A 17,270-nucleotide genomic window follows, 5' to 3' on the forward strand; every position below is an offset into this window, starting at 1 on the left:
CGGGCCCCTCCATGAGCTCGCCTGGCCCGCGTCTCCGCTGCATACAGTTGGATTTGGGGAATGCATTAACACACAATTAGTTCCTCGGGTGGGCCAGCGGGCGCCCCGGCGGACTGAGAGGGGCGAGTTGGAGAGCGCGCTGGAGGGACCCGCGTCTCCCCGCGGGCAGTGCGGTGCGGGGAGGGCAGCGCGATGGGCGCCGCCCCGAGGCCCCCGCCCCCAGCCCGCCTAGTCGGTGTCGCTGTTTCCTTTCTGCAAACCTGGCGTCGCCGGAGCGGACCCGGCGATGCTGGCGGTGCGCAGGCTGCAGTCCCTCGGCGCTCGCACATTGCAGGAACCGTAATCAACAGGCACGCTGCCACACTGGCCGGTCGGGGCTCCCTGCGACTCGGGGCTTCCTCGCTGCAAACTGCAGCAGGCCAGAGAAGACGCTAGAAGCGACGGTGCCAGAGAGGCAAGACAGGCATCCCAGAGTCACCTGTGTGTGTGTGTGTGTGTGTGTGTGTGTGTGTGTGTGTGAGAGAGAGAGAGAGAGAGAGAGAGAGAGAGAGGATCAGGGGCAGCTTGCAAGGCAGCCCATTCTCTTGACTCTCATGGCACAAGGTCATTGCTCAGTAATGGGACGCCTTGCTGTCACTGGCCATCTCTTTTTGCCGTGCCTGGGACAGTTTCTCATCAGTCATCAATTCAGGTTTTATTATGGAGATAGCAGTGACGATTAAAAGCGCATAGGTTCATTCACACAAGAGTTTTAACTTGGACCGAGGCTGTATACTTAACAACACTCTTAACTCTTGAGTTATTTGCTTGGGAGTATAATTATGCTGTTTTCCAGGATTCACCAGGGAAAGGGTGTTTAATTGCCAGATGTGCGTGCTTAGTTTATATATGGAACGTATGCAAAGACATTGCACTTCCTGCTGCAGACACACTTCTTGAGAGCGGGCTTTGAAGCACTGAGATGTGCCAAGTGGAACAGACTTTACAAGTATTTCAAACCACGGAATTATACATTTCCCCACTCTGGGTCTTAACTTCAGGTTAATTTCCCAAGAGATACTGGTAATAGAGGGAAAATGATACAATAACGTTCATCACCCGTCCACTGGACCAGTGGCCGTTCTCTCTCACCCATTTCTGGTAACAGTTAAGAATTCATTAGTTTATTACTGATATAGCATTCATTGTTTATTAATGAGATAGAAACATAAAGGTCTTTTTTATGTAAAAAAGTAATATTAAGAGGCAAATTATGACAAGGAGATTTCAAAAGAAAATAAAAACCAGGCCCATTTCAAAAGCTGAGCCTCTCGTGTAGATCAAGGCTAGATCCTTGATCAACTTAGGAAATAAATAAAAAGTGGAAGGAAATGATGGGTTTTTAAAACCCTGTGTGAATGAACGTTCAATAAATTCATGATTCCCTAGAATTTCAGCTCCACAGCTACATAATTATGTACTACATGAACCAGATAACTCTTTAGCTATAGTTTTGTGGCACTGAGCTGAATACTTGCATACATTTTTCTCTTTGTAGCCTGAAAGTTTATAATTTGCAACCACGGGGAAAAAATTAATATGATAAAAGCTCTAAATCGGTGGACAGATTACCCCCAAGATTTTGCAAAACTAGCTCAGCTGCCTTAGTTATCTTCACTCTAGCTGAAAGTTAAATAATTCAATACAGCCTCATTTACTATAGAGCCTGTTATCCTGGCAGCCTCTCCAAATGCTGTACAGTTAACAGAGTTACAGTGAAAATGAGAAATCAGAACAGAAACAGAAAGGAAGATTAAAAGTACAGAAGAAAGGGACACTGTCAAATAAGAACAATAAAAGCATACAGCAGGTTAAAAGGAGCAGGAATGACGAATTGAGTAGACCAAGGCAGGTAGAGAAGGAAAGGTGATATGCTATGCTCTCAGGTGCCACTGAGTGCATTATAAAGTTCATAGAAGTGATTGTTGTTGAGTCAGTGTTGTGGGTGGCAGAGATCAATTCTGCAGAGAACTCCTGACTATAGAATGCCTCCTAGAATTATCTATCCGGAGAGCGGAAGATTGGCGTCAATCCCTTTGTTAGTCAAGAGGTTGTCCTGCACTGATCTCAACCATGTTGGCTCCTCATACTTTCATTCCACTCAGAGAGTTCACTGGAGACAGTCTGCAGCTCTGGACGAGTTCTGGGGCTCAGAAGGGAAGGTGTACATTTGAGACAGTGTGTTGTGAGCCAGGAAGTGAGGGGAACCTCATAGACCTGTCTGCCTAGCTCTAGCTGAAATCATAAGTGAGATCAAGAGAATACAAGTCAGGTACTGGCAGCACCTGACACAAAAAGAACCTGAGCTCTCTATTTCTGTATTCCCTGAAACTTCCATGTTCATTTGTTGTTGGGTGCCATCAAGTCAGCTAGGACTCACAGAGACCTTACGAACAACAGATCTGATCCTGGCCCTTTCTGGTGCCTCCACACAACTCAGTTCTGTTCAACATCATTGTGATAGTCACTGTCAATCCATCTCATTGAAGGTCTTCCCCTCTTTCACTGATCCTCCACCTTCTCCAGCATGACATCTCTCTACAATGACTAATTCACTCCTGAAAATATGTCCAAAGTAAATGAGGTGCAATTTCACCATCCTTGCCTCTAATGAACACCCTGGTTGCACTTTCTTCAAGACAGATTTGTTTATTCTCTTGGTAGTTCATGGGAGATTAAATACTCTTTGCCAACACCACAATTCAAATGTATCAGTTCTTCATTTGTCATCCTGATTTGTTGTCCAACTTCCATATGCATAGAAAGCAATGGAAAAAACTATGACTTGGATCAGGAGCAGCTTAGTCTTTAAACTGACATCCTTGCTCTTTAAAACTTCAGAAAGATCTATGACAGCAAATTTCCCCAAAGCAACATGTCTTGTTGATTTCTTGACTGTTACCACCATGGATATTGATTGTGGATCCAAGTAAAATGAAATTGTTGAAACTCCATCTATCGTGGTGTTGCCTGTTGGTGTATTGGTGAGGATTTTTGTTTTCTTGATGTTGAACTGTAACACATATTGAAGGCTGTAGTCTTTGATCTTCTACAGCAAGTGTTTCACGTCTTCCTCTCTATCTGCAAGCAAGGTTGTGTCATTTGCATAACGCAGGTTGTTGGTGAGTCTCCCTTCCGATCCTGATGCCACGTTCTTCTTATAGTTGTTGCACAAGGGAAACTTTCATCATCATACACTATTTGATAATCAGTTGAGCCAATAAAAGGAATACTATATGTAGAAAGTAGATCATGATGTTGGGTTATGCAAGTCATTTTCTTTCTCTCCCACCTTAAATCTCCCATAAGATGAAATGAGAGGGAAGAGAAGCCTAACGGCATTGGTAAATAAGAGATGATTGTGGTTTTTAGAACTTTTAGAACATCCTGAAAGTACAGAAAAGAAGCAGGCTCTGATCTAGAAAGAAAAGGCTAAAAAAAAAATCTGAGGAAACTACATCCCAAAGGAAAACAAGTCCAAGAAAAGAATTTGTTTAGGGATTCTCCAAACCAGCGTCAAAGAATTCAAGAAGGAAGGCATGTCTTGAACAGGCTAATTGGATGAGGAGTACTACCTTTCCCTACTTACACGATGGATCAGACAGCAGTGGAATGTAATTAACTGTGGAATAAAAACAGTCAGTGGGGATATTGAGGCCACAGTAGCAAAGGAGAACCCAGGAATTTACTGACCCCCATACTGACACAGAACCCCCACTTTCACTGGACAGCACATCCTGCCTATCTCTCAGCCCCTGAAAACAACTTCTGACAAACAGAACAGGCAGGCAAATGTTCTCAAATCAAAGATAATCAGACAGTCAAGAAAACCAAACATTCTGAAGGGAACTCAAAACCATGAAAGAGAAGCATCAAACTCAACTAACAGGAGAAAGTCATATCAAAGGAAACAAAGTTAACAAACAGAAGAGACCGTTAGCATTAACATAATTCTTTCATTTAGCAAGATTTAAAGAGGCTATTTCACCTGGGGAAAATAATCAATGGGAAAACTAGGGAATGAAAAAGTGATTTCTGAGACTGAAAAGCCATTAGGTGATGTGAGGCCAAAGTTTACAAGCAGATTAGTGGAAGCAGGAGCCAAAGAAATTCTCCTTGAAAACAGGACAAAAGATGATAGGAAATCCGTGAAAATGGTGGAGAGGCAAGGAAATGCAATCCTCCAGGTCCTATATCACTTTAATACCGCCTCACTGACTGCTGGGTTGATTCTGACTCCTAGAGGCCCTCTGTCAGGTTTCCCTGGCTGTATATCAGGACAGGAGGAGAATGCCCAGTTTTCTTCCATGGAGCAGGTGCCCACCTATTGGGTGGGTAGCCTAATGGGCTGCTCACTACACCACCAGAACTCCTCATCCTCCAATAACTAATCCCTTGTTGCTCTCAGGTCAGAGCCAACACATAGCTGTCCTTCCCATGGGTTTTCAAAGCTTGTAAATAGCACAAGAGGAGATTGCCCGTCTTCTCCTCAGGAGCTGCTGGCAGATTGGCACTGCCAGGGAGGAACCAGCTTTGGATCAGCAACTCAACTCCTTTCAGAATCTAATTGTTGTTAGATGCCTTTGCCTTGAGTATGATTTGGAGCAACCCTATGAACAACAGATCCGAACCCTGTGCCGTCCTGTGCCATCCTCATCATCTCTGACACACTTGAGCCCTTTGCTGCAGTCACTCTGTCAATTCATCTCGCTGAGGAGGTCTTCCTCTGTTTCACTGACCCTCCACTTTCCCAAGCATGATATCCCTTTCCATGGAATAGACTCTCCTATCAATGTGCTTGAAGTACGAGAGACAAAGTTTTGCCATCCTTGCCTCCCAGGAGCACCCTGGCTGCGCTTTTCCCAAGACATAGCAGTTTGTTTTTTTGGCTGTCCATGGATAGTCAGTGCTCATCTCCAACACCACAGCTCAAAAGCATCAATTCTTCTTCTGTCATCATTATTCATTATCCAGCTCTCAGATACCTAGAAAGTGATAGAAAAGACCATGGCACCTTAGTCTTCAAACTGACATCATTGCACCTCAGCAATTTGGAGAGGTCCCTGACCAGAATTACACTGAAGTTGCAAAAAGAAAGAAGACAGAGAATGAAAGGAGATAGTAATAAGAGGGAAGTATAATAAAATTTGTCAGAGTTGAAGAAAAGCATGAATCTTCAGACTATGAGTCTATGGAGTACAGAAAGAATGAAGATTTGAAAATATAGTTTATAATTTCATGTGTCATTAAAATTTATTATTATAAAAACCAAAGACTTGAAAAGAAATTAAATCATAAACAGAAAACTGTGATAAGCTAACTGCTGTCTCTTGACAGAACTGAGGTTATTGATTTGAAATAAACTTTAAATTAAAAATAAACTTTCAACACAATATATCAGAAAGGCTTAAAAATAAAAATACCAAACCAAATAACCTTAAACTCAACTGAAGTTCCACTTAATTCAAATCCCTGCTAACAATTATAGTGGAATCAAGAACTCATGATAATGTATAGAAAACTTCAGAATTCTGTATTTATCTCTCTGTCTCTCATTATTGTCTAATCAGATATAATTGACCCACCAATAGGTTTCCAAGGCTGAAATTGCATAGGAGAAGATTGTTCATCTTTCTCCCATAGAGCTGCTGGAGGATTTGAACTGCGTAGGCATGTTATTGTTAGGTACTGTCAAGTCCAGTACACCTCCTAGCAATCATATGAACAATGGGCCTGAATCCTGTCCTATCCTGTGCCATCCTCACCATCTCTGATACACTTGAACCCATTGCTGCAGTCACCATGTCAATCCATCTCAGTGGGAGTCTCCCACTTTTCACTGACTCTTCACCCTTCCAAGCATGGTGTCCTCCAGGGAATAGCCTCTCTTAGCAACATGTCCAAAGTATGAGAGACAAAGCTTTGTCATCCTTGCCTCCAAAGAGCACTCGGGCTGCCCCCTTTCCAAGACATACTTGTTTGTTCTTTCGGCAGTCCATGGGATGTTTGGTACTCTTCTTCAACACCACAAACTTAAAGGCATCAACTCTTCTAGCAGCTCAATAAATAAACATTGATTCCCTTCTCCATTCCCCTTTCATGGAACGAAATTGAAATTTCCACTCCACACGTGGAAACGTCAAGGAGCCACACACCCTTCAAAACACACATAAACAAAGTAACGGCAGAAACAAACAAAAAAGCCCACCACTTAACATGAAGAGTGAAGGCTGGGAACCAAATTTCTCTTTCAGATGCTTCAAACATGGTAACTACAAGTAAGCTGAAAACGTGCAGCAAGTTGGAAAATTTCCAGCTGATTCTTCTGAAGGAGCAGATGACACCAATTCAATGTTTCCCTCCTCCAATCACAGAAATAAGTGGAAAGACAAGGCTTGCTCCTATCTGTCGTTCCCTAGTCTATCGAGCTTTGAACTGGTGTAGTATGTTGCCTGAGATCTGATGGCTTAGTGGTTAGAAGTTGTGCTGCCAACCGAAAGACACACAGTTTGAGTTCACCAGCTGCTCACTGAGAGAAAAATGAGCAATCTCCTCCCATGTGATCTACCACCTCTGAGAACTCACTGTACAGTTAGCTATGAGCCATTTCCCACTGGACAGTACACAACAGCGACACTATCTCTCCTTATACGTCATTTTGATGACTATCATAAGTCATGGTCTTTTGTTGTTGAGTATAAGTGAACATATTTGCCTTTCTTTTAGAGCAGAATCCATTTCTTGAGTTCTTCTTTAATTTCTTAAGTTCTTCTTGGACTTCATCTAAAATTTCACATTCATTTAACCATTACTACTAAGGTGCGCCTGATACAGGTCATGGTATTTGCAATCGCTTGTTATGCATCAGAGAGTTGGACAATGACTAGGGAGGACAGAAGGAGAGTGGATGCTTTTGAACTGCGGTGCTGGAGAAGGGTACTGAATGTACCCTGGACTGCCAGGAAAACAAACAGATCCATCTTGGAGAGGATTAAACCAAGCTGCTCCTTGGAGGCAAGGATTCTGGGGCTTCGTCTGACATACTTTGGAAATGTTGCCAGGAGGGACGGGTCCTTGGAGAGGGACATCATGCTTGGGAGGGTGGAGGGACAGCGCAGGAGGGGAAGACCCTCTATGAGATGGATTGATTCGGTGACTGGGGTAATAGGGATGGGTGTGTCAGAGGCGGTGCGGTTGGCGCAGGACAGAGCAGGGTTTAGAGCTGTTGTGCATAGGGTCGCTATGAGTCGGAAACGACTCGATAGCACATAACAACAACAACATTTAAAGTGTCAACATTTACTATACAGTACTCATATGACAAGGTTTTAGAGACGTTTATGTGGTATATATAATAAATGGATAAAGAATGGAAATGGAAAGGTCACAGTTTTAATAAAAAGAATAATACCATCTGAAGAAAGCTCCTGCCACCTACCTCTGAAAGGGCACAAAACCTATGGAAACTGCATTTACTCTTGACACATGGAGGTTCAATGCCTCAGAAGAGACTCAGCGGCAACTTTATTGTTTTCATTTCTTCTTTTATTTTGTATTGATATTTTAACAACAGTTTACAGAAAACTTGAATTTCCATTTATTCACTGTTGCACATTTTCCTCCATATCCCCTACCCATTTGCTTTTATCTTTTTTTAAAATGGCAATTTTAAAAAATGCTTTCACTGTAGTATCAATTAATCAGCTTCTTAAAATGTTAAAAAATATAGCTAAAAATATCTCTGCTTCATCCTAAATTCTTAAGTTATCTGTCAAGGGATAGGGTTTAAGTGTATTTATTCATGTAAGTCAAAGCCAAAGCCAAAACCATCACTGTGGAGTAATAAATTACTCATAGCTGACCCTTCAGTGGGTTTTCAGAGGCCGTAAATCACGCAAGAGATTGTGCATCTTTCCCCCAGAGAGCAGCTGGTGGAGTCAAGCTGCCTGCCTTGGTTTGGCAGTGTGACTCCTTACCCAGTAGACCACCAGAGTCCCCTTATTCATGTAAAGTACTTAAAATCTGGAGTGATATGGAAACAAAATAAACTTTCAAAGCATAAAAAGAATGAGGATTAAGTTTATGAAACCCAATGTATGGGAATGAGTGTGTGGAACACAATGTGAATGAAGGAATTAAAAGGAACCAATTAAAAGATCAAGAGATGTATTGCATTGGAAAGTATGCAGTCAGGGATCTCTCCAAATTACTGAGAAGCAATAATAGCAATTCAAGGACTAAGGTGCACCTGCTTCAGGCCACGGTTTTTTCCCCCAATCTTGCTATTCCTCTAAAAGCTTCTTTCTTCTTCTTCCTCTCACTCATTTTCCTCTTCCCCTCCCCATTTAAAATGCCTTTGAACTGTGGTGTTGGCAAAACGTACTGTACATCCAATGGACTACAAAAAGAGCAAATAAGTCTGTTTTGGAGGAAGAGCAACCAGATTAGAAGCAACGATGGTGAACTTTGTCTCACTTTGGGCATTTTGTCAATAAGGACCAGTCCTTGGGAAAAAACTTCATGCTGGGAAAGGTGGAAGGTCAGAGAAAGAGAGGAATATCCCCAGTGAGATGTATTGACACAGTGACTGTAACCATGGGCTCACACGTGCTGGAGATCGTGAGGGTGATACCAGACAGGATAGGACATGGTTCATATCCCTTGTTCACAGAGTTGGTGTAAGTCATAGTCAACTTGACAGCACCTAACATCAACAATTAGGAGAATGACAAATCAGTCCTAGAAGAAATACTACCAGAATGCTCCTTGAAGGAAGATTGACAAGATTTTAGCTTGCTTACTTTGGACACAATTATCAGGAAACGTGAACTTCATGAAAATGATGTTTGCTTGGTAAAGTACCTCTAGTCAGGGATAAAAAGGGAAACCTTCAATGTGGCCAAATGACACAACAGCCACAGCAATGGCTTCAAACATAGTCACAATCATGAAGGTGGCACAGGACCAGACAGTGCTTCTTTCTGTGATACATGAGGTCACAGGAATCAGAACCAACTCGACAGTAACTGATGATGATGACGATGACAAGTTTCCTTTTCCAGGACTAGATTTTCTGTTATCTGAGAGATGCAAGTTTGTGTATATGTAATGGCAGATTTCATCTGGAATGTGCTGAAGAAATAAATGGTCCCTGTTGTTGTTGTTAGGCACCTTCGAATCGAGTCACTCATGGTGACCTATATAGTCACTCATAGTGACTCTATGTGCAACAGACCTGACTCCTGTACTATCCTGCACCATCATCACCGTCTCTGAGGCATTGAGTCCATTGCAGCAGTCAGGGTGTCAGTCACCTCACTGACAGCCTTCCTCTCTTTCACTGACTCTTCACCTTTCCAAGCATGATGTCCCTTTTCAAAGAATAGACTCTCCTCGCAACATACTCAAAATATGTGAGACAGAGTGTTGCCATCTTTGCCTCTATGGAGTACTCTGTCTGCACCTTTTCCAAGACATACCTTTTCTTTAGCCAATCACAACTCAAAGTCATCAATTCTTCTGCAGTCTTATTCATTGTCTAACTCTCAGATGCACAACAAGTAATTGAAAAGATCACGGACTGAGTCACGTAGGCCTTAGTCTTCAAACTGATATCATTGCTCAACAGTATTTTGGAGGGGTCCCTGACAGCGTACTTGCCCAATACAATATGTCTCCTGGTCTTCTGATTGCTGGTACCAAGGGTGTTGACTGTGGATCCAAGTAAGATGAAATTATTGACAGTTTCAATCATTTATCCATCTATGATGTTGCCTATTGACCCAGGGGTAAGGACCTTTTTTTATTGATGTTGAGATGTAATCCATATTGAAGACTGTTGTCTTTGATCTTCTATAGCAAGTTCTTTATATTCTCCTCACTTACAACAAGCAAAGTTGTGCTATCTGCATAATGCAGGTTGTTGAGTCTTCCTCTAATTCTGATGCCACATTTTTCTTCTAAGAGCCTGGCTTCGCAAATTATTTGCTCAGCATACAGAGTAAATAGGTATGGAGAAAGCATACAACCCTGACACACATTCTTCCTGATTTTGAACCATGCAGTGGCCCCTTGCTCTGTTCAGACAACAGCTTCTTGGTCTAAGTATAGGTGTCACATGAGCACAGTTCAGTTCTGGGATTCTCATTTTTCTCAATGTCAGTCATGATTTGTTGTGATCTACACACCCAAATGCCTTTGCATAGTCAATAAAACATAAATAGACATTCTTCTGATATTCTCTGCTTTCAGTCAGGATCCATCTGATTAACCACAGTGATGTTCCTGGTGCAAGGCCTCTACCACTGGCTTAAACTTCTGGCAGTTCTCCATCACTGCACTTTCTAGTTTGTTTTGGACAGCCTTCAGCAATATTTTACTTGTATGTAACATTAATGTTATCATTTGATAAGTTCAAAATTCTATTGGGTTACCTTTCTGTTGGATCAACCAAACTAGTAGGTTATTCAAAGTCATTTCTTTGGCTTATAAATACATTTTTGTGCTTTTTATTTTCAGAAGATTCCCTTTATGTTTATGGTTGAGTAAGTACAGTTGCTGTTATTGTTAGGTGCTATTGAGTCAAGTATGACTCATAACGACCCTATAAACAAAAGATCTGAACCCTGTTCCATCCTGCAACATCCATACACTTCTGACACACATGAGCCCATTGCAGTAGTCCCTGTGTCAATCCACCTGGTTGAAGGTCTTCCTATCCTTCACCAACCCTCCACCCTTACCAGCATCATGTCCTTCTCCAAGGAATAGCACCTCTTAGCAGCATGCCCAAAGGATATATTCGTATTCCCTGAGACATAATTTCTATATTTGTGCCTGAATTCACCTCCTCAGCCATCATGACATAGACATATCGAACTTATTATGTATGTAGATCCAGTGAAGTAGAGTTTATTCTCATGTGAGGTCCCTGGCTGGTACAAAAAGTTGTCAATCTAAAGACTAACAGTTTGAGCTCACCTAGTGGTACTGTGAAAGGAGATTTTAGGGATCAGTCTGCCTTGTAAAGATGAGGCTAGGAAATTGCTATTGTGTTCCGTTCCAATGTGATACATGGAGACACTATGAGTCAGAATTGACTCATCAGCAATGATTTGGTTTTGATTTATACTTGTATCTAACTCTGAGCTTACCTCCATGGGTGGGGGCTTTCCATCTTCTAATCCATCAAGCCCACTAAGATATAACCTTGCAGCATTAGAGCATCATACAAGCTACACCAGTACAACTGACAGACAAGTGCTGCATTAATAGGAGCAAACAATAATACCCAAGCCTGGACACAGTTACGCTATAAAGTAATTGGCAACATGCAAATCATTCCCCAATAACCAAGCTGACAGATTGGTGTTATATCTCTAAAAGCAAACCATAAAAACATCCAGGAATACAAATATCGTGGCACAGTACACATGATATTTCAGACCAAAGCTGAGGCTCATGGAAATACAGCAGAATGGGGTACTGGGTGGAGGTATTGGCACAAACAGTGGCACAGCTGGATCTTTACTGCTGGTTCTTAACACAAGACCCACAGGGAATGACAGAAGAATTGATACGTTTTAGCTGTGCAGTCAGAGAAGAGTACTGACTATCCCATGGACTGCCAAAAGAACAAATGGATACATCTTGGGAAAAGAGCAACCAGAGTGGTCCGTGGAGGCAAAGATGGCAAATCTTCATCTTTTCATACTTTGGACCTGTTGCTCGGCAAGGCTATACCTTGGAAAGGGCTAACATGCTTGGAAAGATAGTCAGCAAAGAGGAAGACCCCCCCAATGCAATGAATTGACATGGTGACTTCAGCAATGGGCTCTAGTGTGTCAGAGATGATAAAGATGGCACAGAATAGGGCAAAGGTCAGGTCAGCTGTTCATAGGGTCGCTATGAGTCCTACTTGACTTGATGGCACCTAACAACAAAAAGTTACAGCACATAACAGTGATAATACAAATATCTGGACTTCTATGTTTCCTCTGCTCCACCTTACCTTTTGCTGCTATTTTAATCTTTGAGTATTAACCTTGCTCCAGCTCCTACTTCCATTATGCACAGGATTGAGCAGGCAAATTTTAGGACACAGAAGGTGTATCCAAATCTTTACAAGTACTGCAGTGGGTGATGTTTGAAGATTAATACTTTATTTTGAGTCTTCTATAAAGTGGATAGTTTGTATGTGGATAATTGATACTAACACAAAACCTTTGTTTTCTACCTTTATTAGTATTCATCAAGCCAGGAATGCAAGTCAAAGGGGGAAAAGATAATTTGAAAATTTAGTTTAGGCATAAGTAATGACAGAGTTCTAACAATTCAACCAATTAAACAATTTGTGTTTACAAAATAATTATTGCCAGTGTAAATGGTCTTGTTAATTGCTTTTATTTGTTGGTGAACAGTTTCCAAACTCAATTTTGTTTGCATAATATTAACCAAGACCTTTGGGAAATTTTCAGTAAGGTTTGGAAAGACATTGCAATAAAAGACTCCATTACCTCTGCAAATTCATCTCATTTTCTATTCTATGGGATATTTCTGCAGCTGTTTGGCTTCTGAATATTTTTTTAATGTTTTAAAGTGCGCAAAACACTATGACTCAACTCAAACATGATGTATGTACTTTGTAAGTCAGTTCTTAGAAAAAACCCATTTCCTTATTTTTCGGTGTGTTATGTCAAATTCTGATTTTAAGATTATTTAGGCAACACTGTGGCAATTGGGCAATTAAAACAGACATTGGGTGGGGGAAAGAAGAACGAACAGGGGATGAGGGTGGAGAAAACAGTGCAACAATGAATAAATGAAAACCCAAAATCTCTGTAAATGTTCATTAAAACTAATAAAATTTAATTTAAAAAAAGATTATTTAGGCAACAATACAAAACCTAAAATTCATGGCTGTCTAGTAGATTCTAACTCATGGCGACCCTCTATCAGGTTTCTGAGGGTGTGAATTTGAAGGGGAGCAGACTGCTTTGTCTATCTATAGGAGCAGCTGGTGAAGTTCAATCTCAGTTAGCAGCAGTTAGCACAGAATGACTAACCTACTCTAACACCAGTGTCCACCAGTAATGAACGGATAAAGAAAGTGACATCTTTGCATACAATGGAATGCTTTTCAGGCATAAACAGAAATGAATTTCCAATGCCATAAATAAGCCTTGAAAAGGCTCTCTTACTGCTGAATGTAATAAATCAGGTTTAAAAACCCCCACCAAGTTGTCTGATCCTACTTATATAAAGTAATGGATGAAAATTCATCAACAACCTGCGTTATGCAGATGACACAACCCTGCTTGCTGAAATCAAGGAGGACCTGAAGTGCTTGCTGCAGAAGGTCAAGGAATGCAGCCTTCAATATGGTTTGAAGCTCAACATCAAGAAAACAAAGATTCTCACCACTGGGCCATTTGGCAGCATCATGATGGATGGTGAAGAGATCAAGATTGTAAACTTTCGTTTGCTTGGTCCCACAATTAACACTCTTGGCACCAGCAGCCAGGAAATTAAAATACTTATTTGCATTGGGAAAGTCTGCTGTCAGAGACCTTTCCAAATTACTGAAGAGCAATGATGTCTGTCTGGAGACTAAGGTGCACCTGATACAGGCCATGGTCTTTTTGATCACTTGCTATGCATCAGAGAGCTAGACAATGACTAGTGATGATAAAAGAATTGATGCCGATGAGCTGTAATGCTGGAGAAGATTATTTGAATATACCATGGACTGCTAGAACAAACAGATTCAACCTGGAGAGGGTGAAACCGAGATGCTTCTTGGAGGCAAGGATTCTGAAGCTTCATCTGACATACTTCAGGCATGTTGCAAGGAGGCACCAGTCCTTGGAGAGGGACATCATGCTTGGGAGGGTGGAGGGACAGTGCAGGAGGGGAAGACCCTCGATGAGATGGATTAATTCAGTGGCTGCAGTAATGGGGATAGGTCTGTCAGAGCCAATAAGATTGGCTATGACTCTCCATCTTTCTCGGCATGATGTCTTCCCCCCCCCCCCAAGAACTGTCCCTTCCTGACAACATACCCAAAGTATGTGAGGCTATGCTTCACCATTGATGGCACCCTGGTTGTGCTTCCTCCAGTTCATCCTTCAGAAGTAGTACAGGATGCAACTAAAACTACCATGGCTTGGATCAGGTGCACCTTAGCCTTTGAACTGACATCCTTGTTTTTTAACACTTTAACAAGGTGGTTGACAACAGATTTTCCCAATGCAATACATTTGTTGGAGGTTTTTATTTCTTGACTGCTGGAACCATGGGTGTTGATTGTTGATCCTAGTAAAACAAAATCCTTGACAACTTCAGTCTTTTCTCCATCTGTCATAATGTTGCCTGTTGGTCCAGTGGTCAAGATTTTAGTCTTCTTGGTGTTGAGATGTAAACTATATTGATCTTCTGCAGTAAGTGTTTCAAATATTTTCACTTTCTGCAAGCAAAGTGTGTCATCTACATAAAGCAGGTTGTTGATGAGTCTTCCTCCAATCCTGATGCCACATTTTCCTTCATATAGTCCAGCACTTCAAATTATTTGCTTAGTATACATATTGAATAGATATGGATAAAGGATACAATTCATCAAGTTGCACACAACTTTTCCTGATTTTAAACCATGCATTGTTCCCCTACTGTGTTCAAACAACAGAGTCTTGGTCTAGAATAGTTTTCACATGAGCACAATTAAATGTTCTGTCATTCCCAATCTTTTCAATGATATCCATAATTTGTTACTATCCACACAGTCAAATGTCTTTGCATAGTCAATAAAACAAGTAAATATCTTTCTGGTATTCTCTGTTTTCAGCCAAAATCCATCAATATCAGCAATGATATCCTTGTCTTGAGGCCTTTTTTAAAAAAAATCCAGCTTAAATTTCTGACAGTTCTTCATCATGTATTGTTCCAGCTGGTTTTGAGAAATCTTCTGTAAGGTTTTCCTTGCATGAGACAGTAATGATTTGTTTTATAATTTCTGCATTCTTTTGGAATGGAAAAAAAATATGGATATCTTCCAGTCATTTGGCCAGGTAGCTCTCTTCCAAAATCTTGGCATAGATTAAGGAACATATCCAGGGCTGCACCTTGTTTGTTGAACTTGCATTTGGGGTATGATTTTTTTATTAACTTATTTATTAGTATTTATTTGCATACTCTGAAAAAGTGTAACATCTTTCTAGAAAGGATTTTTGAAGAGTTTCTGCATTATATTTGCCAGAGCAGCTTCCTATATTTGTTTTCTCTTCTCTTCTAGATTGTATAATACCTGACCCTGAAAAGCATGTCTAGGTCTCTTTCCCTTCACCCACAGTGCCTGGTATGAAGTGAAATAATCATTCAGTGCTGTCAAGTCCATCCTGAACCTCAATCTGGTTTCCTAAGCTCTGAATCAGACAAAAAATCATTCTGAAGATTTTAATAATCAGCATAAATACATAATAACTACAGGTTGCTTTCATTAAGGAAGCTATGCAATGGGTAAAGCCATGTTATAGATTCTAGCCTTTCTCCTGAATTCCATAGAAAATATGGCCATCATATTATCACGATATGCCCTGGTTTGCCTAAAATAATCCTGGTTTATACATTTTGTCCTGGCATATTATTTGTTGTTGTTCTTATCATACATCATCGACTCTAGACAACTCATAGCTGATCCTCCACTGAGCTTTCAGAGACAGTAAATCACCCAGGAGGAGACTGCCCATCTCTCTCCCACAGAGGAGGATTCCGTCTGTGAGTCTTACAGTTCGAAGTGCAGCTCCTTACCACTAGAGCTCCCTTGCATAGACATTACAGCTTAGATAATATGTGAAATAACCTATTATTTGTCAATTATTGGAGAATCCCCTGATAATTTAAAATAAACAAAAATCATTTTACTTTGGCAGTACACAAAAGCTTTGTGGCAAAAGATAATCTCAAAAATATAACAATACTATTATTCTTTTAAACTGCTTTCCATTTCCTATCTAAAACAAGGTTATCTCTTCATAAATTTAAGTCAACTCTGCCCTCTACTGTCTTATGACAGTAGTATAACTTTCCACTTTATTGGTTGAAGTTAATTGTATTCGTTAGTCCTTTACATTAGAACAACAGTAGTTAACTTTGGTGAAGGTAGAGTTTTTAAAACTCTGTGCTATCTATACCACACCCCAGAATTAATTAAATCTGTATCTCTGGGTATGAGACTTAACCATCAATTTTTTTAAAAGCTACTAGTTGAGAAGTCTGTTGTGGTTCACTTTGATTTTTTGATGCCATAGCTCAGATTGCAATATACTCCTAATCATGTCTTGGGTAGGATCAGAAGAGGAAAATATGACTGTATTAGAAAATAACAAAAAAACAAAACCCAAACAAACCCCTACATCACTATTGGGAAAATGGCCCATTAAAAATTTTAAGGAATACTGTCTTTGGGTATTGAAAGAACTTTTTTACCTACAGTGATGATATGAACAGTGCCTACCAGGAAATGAGTCCATTCAATCATCAACTTTGATCCACAGCTCAGCTCTAATTCTCTGTTGATGGAATTATCTGCTGAAGAAGCTCCAGTGAAGCCAAGAAAGTTGGACCAAAAGATAGGGGGCAAATGAGGTAGAGCCTATTGCATTTAACAACTGCTTCCTTTTTCCATGGATGTTTAAAGGCTTGTTAATGGAGTTTATCATATGGAAAAGCACTGACGTGAAAGCCCAGGAAATCTGCTGGAGTGGAAGTTGCACTAATGAGAACATTAACTAAATTAAGTCACTAAGGGGAAGTGAATCCCAAAGGGTATAGGAAGGAAAGGAGAAGGATACAGAAAAATCATTAATAATCACCAAGGGAGAAGCCATCTTTGCAGAAACCAACCACAAAGCAGATTTTTCATAATAAGGCATAAGTTTATTTTTCTTTTTCCTTCCTCTAAAACTGACCAGGAAAAGCTAATGTATCTGGTAACTATGTGACTGACTCTGTTAGGAGAGATTAATAATAGTCCTCTTAAAATGAAATCTTAGACAAAACTGGGGTGTCACAAAATAAATAAATGTTGTTGTTGTTGTTATGTGCCGTCGAGTCGCCTACTCCGCTCTGTCCTGTGCCAATCGCACTGTCTCTGACACTCCCATCCCAATTATGCCAGTCACTGAATCAATCCACCTCATAGAGGGCCTTCCTCTCCTGCGCTGTCCCTCCACCCTCCC

At 40.8% G+C, this 17,270-nt stretch overlaps 1 pseudogene; it reads right to left on the reverse strand.

Annotated features, from left to right (window-relative positions):
• LOC102876491 overlaps positions 1-17,270 on the reverse strand; it is a 36,186-nt pseudogene that overhangs the window by 1,193 nt on the left and 17,723 nt on the right.

Source organism: Elephantulus edwardii, unplaced genomic scaffold (assembly GCF_000299155.1).
Source record: "Elephantulus edwardii isolate Elephantulus edwardi_28Jun2011 unplaced genomic scaffold, EleEdw1.0 scaffold00104, whole genome shotgun sequence".
Taxonomy (NCBI): domain Eukaryota; kingdom Metazoa; phylum Chordata; class Mammalia; order Macroscelidea; family Macroscelididae; genus Elephantulus; species Elephantulus edwardii.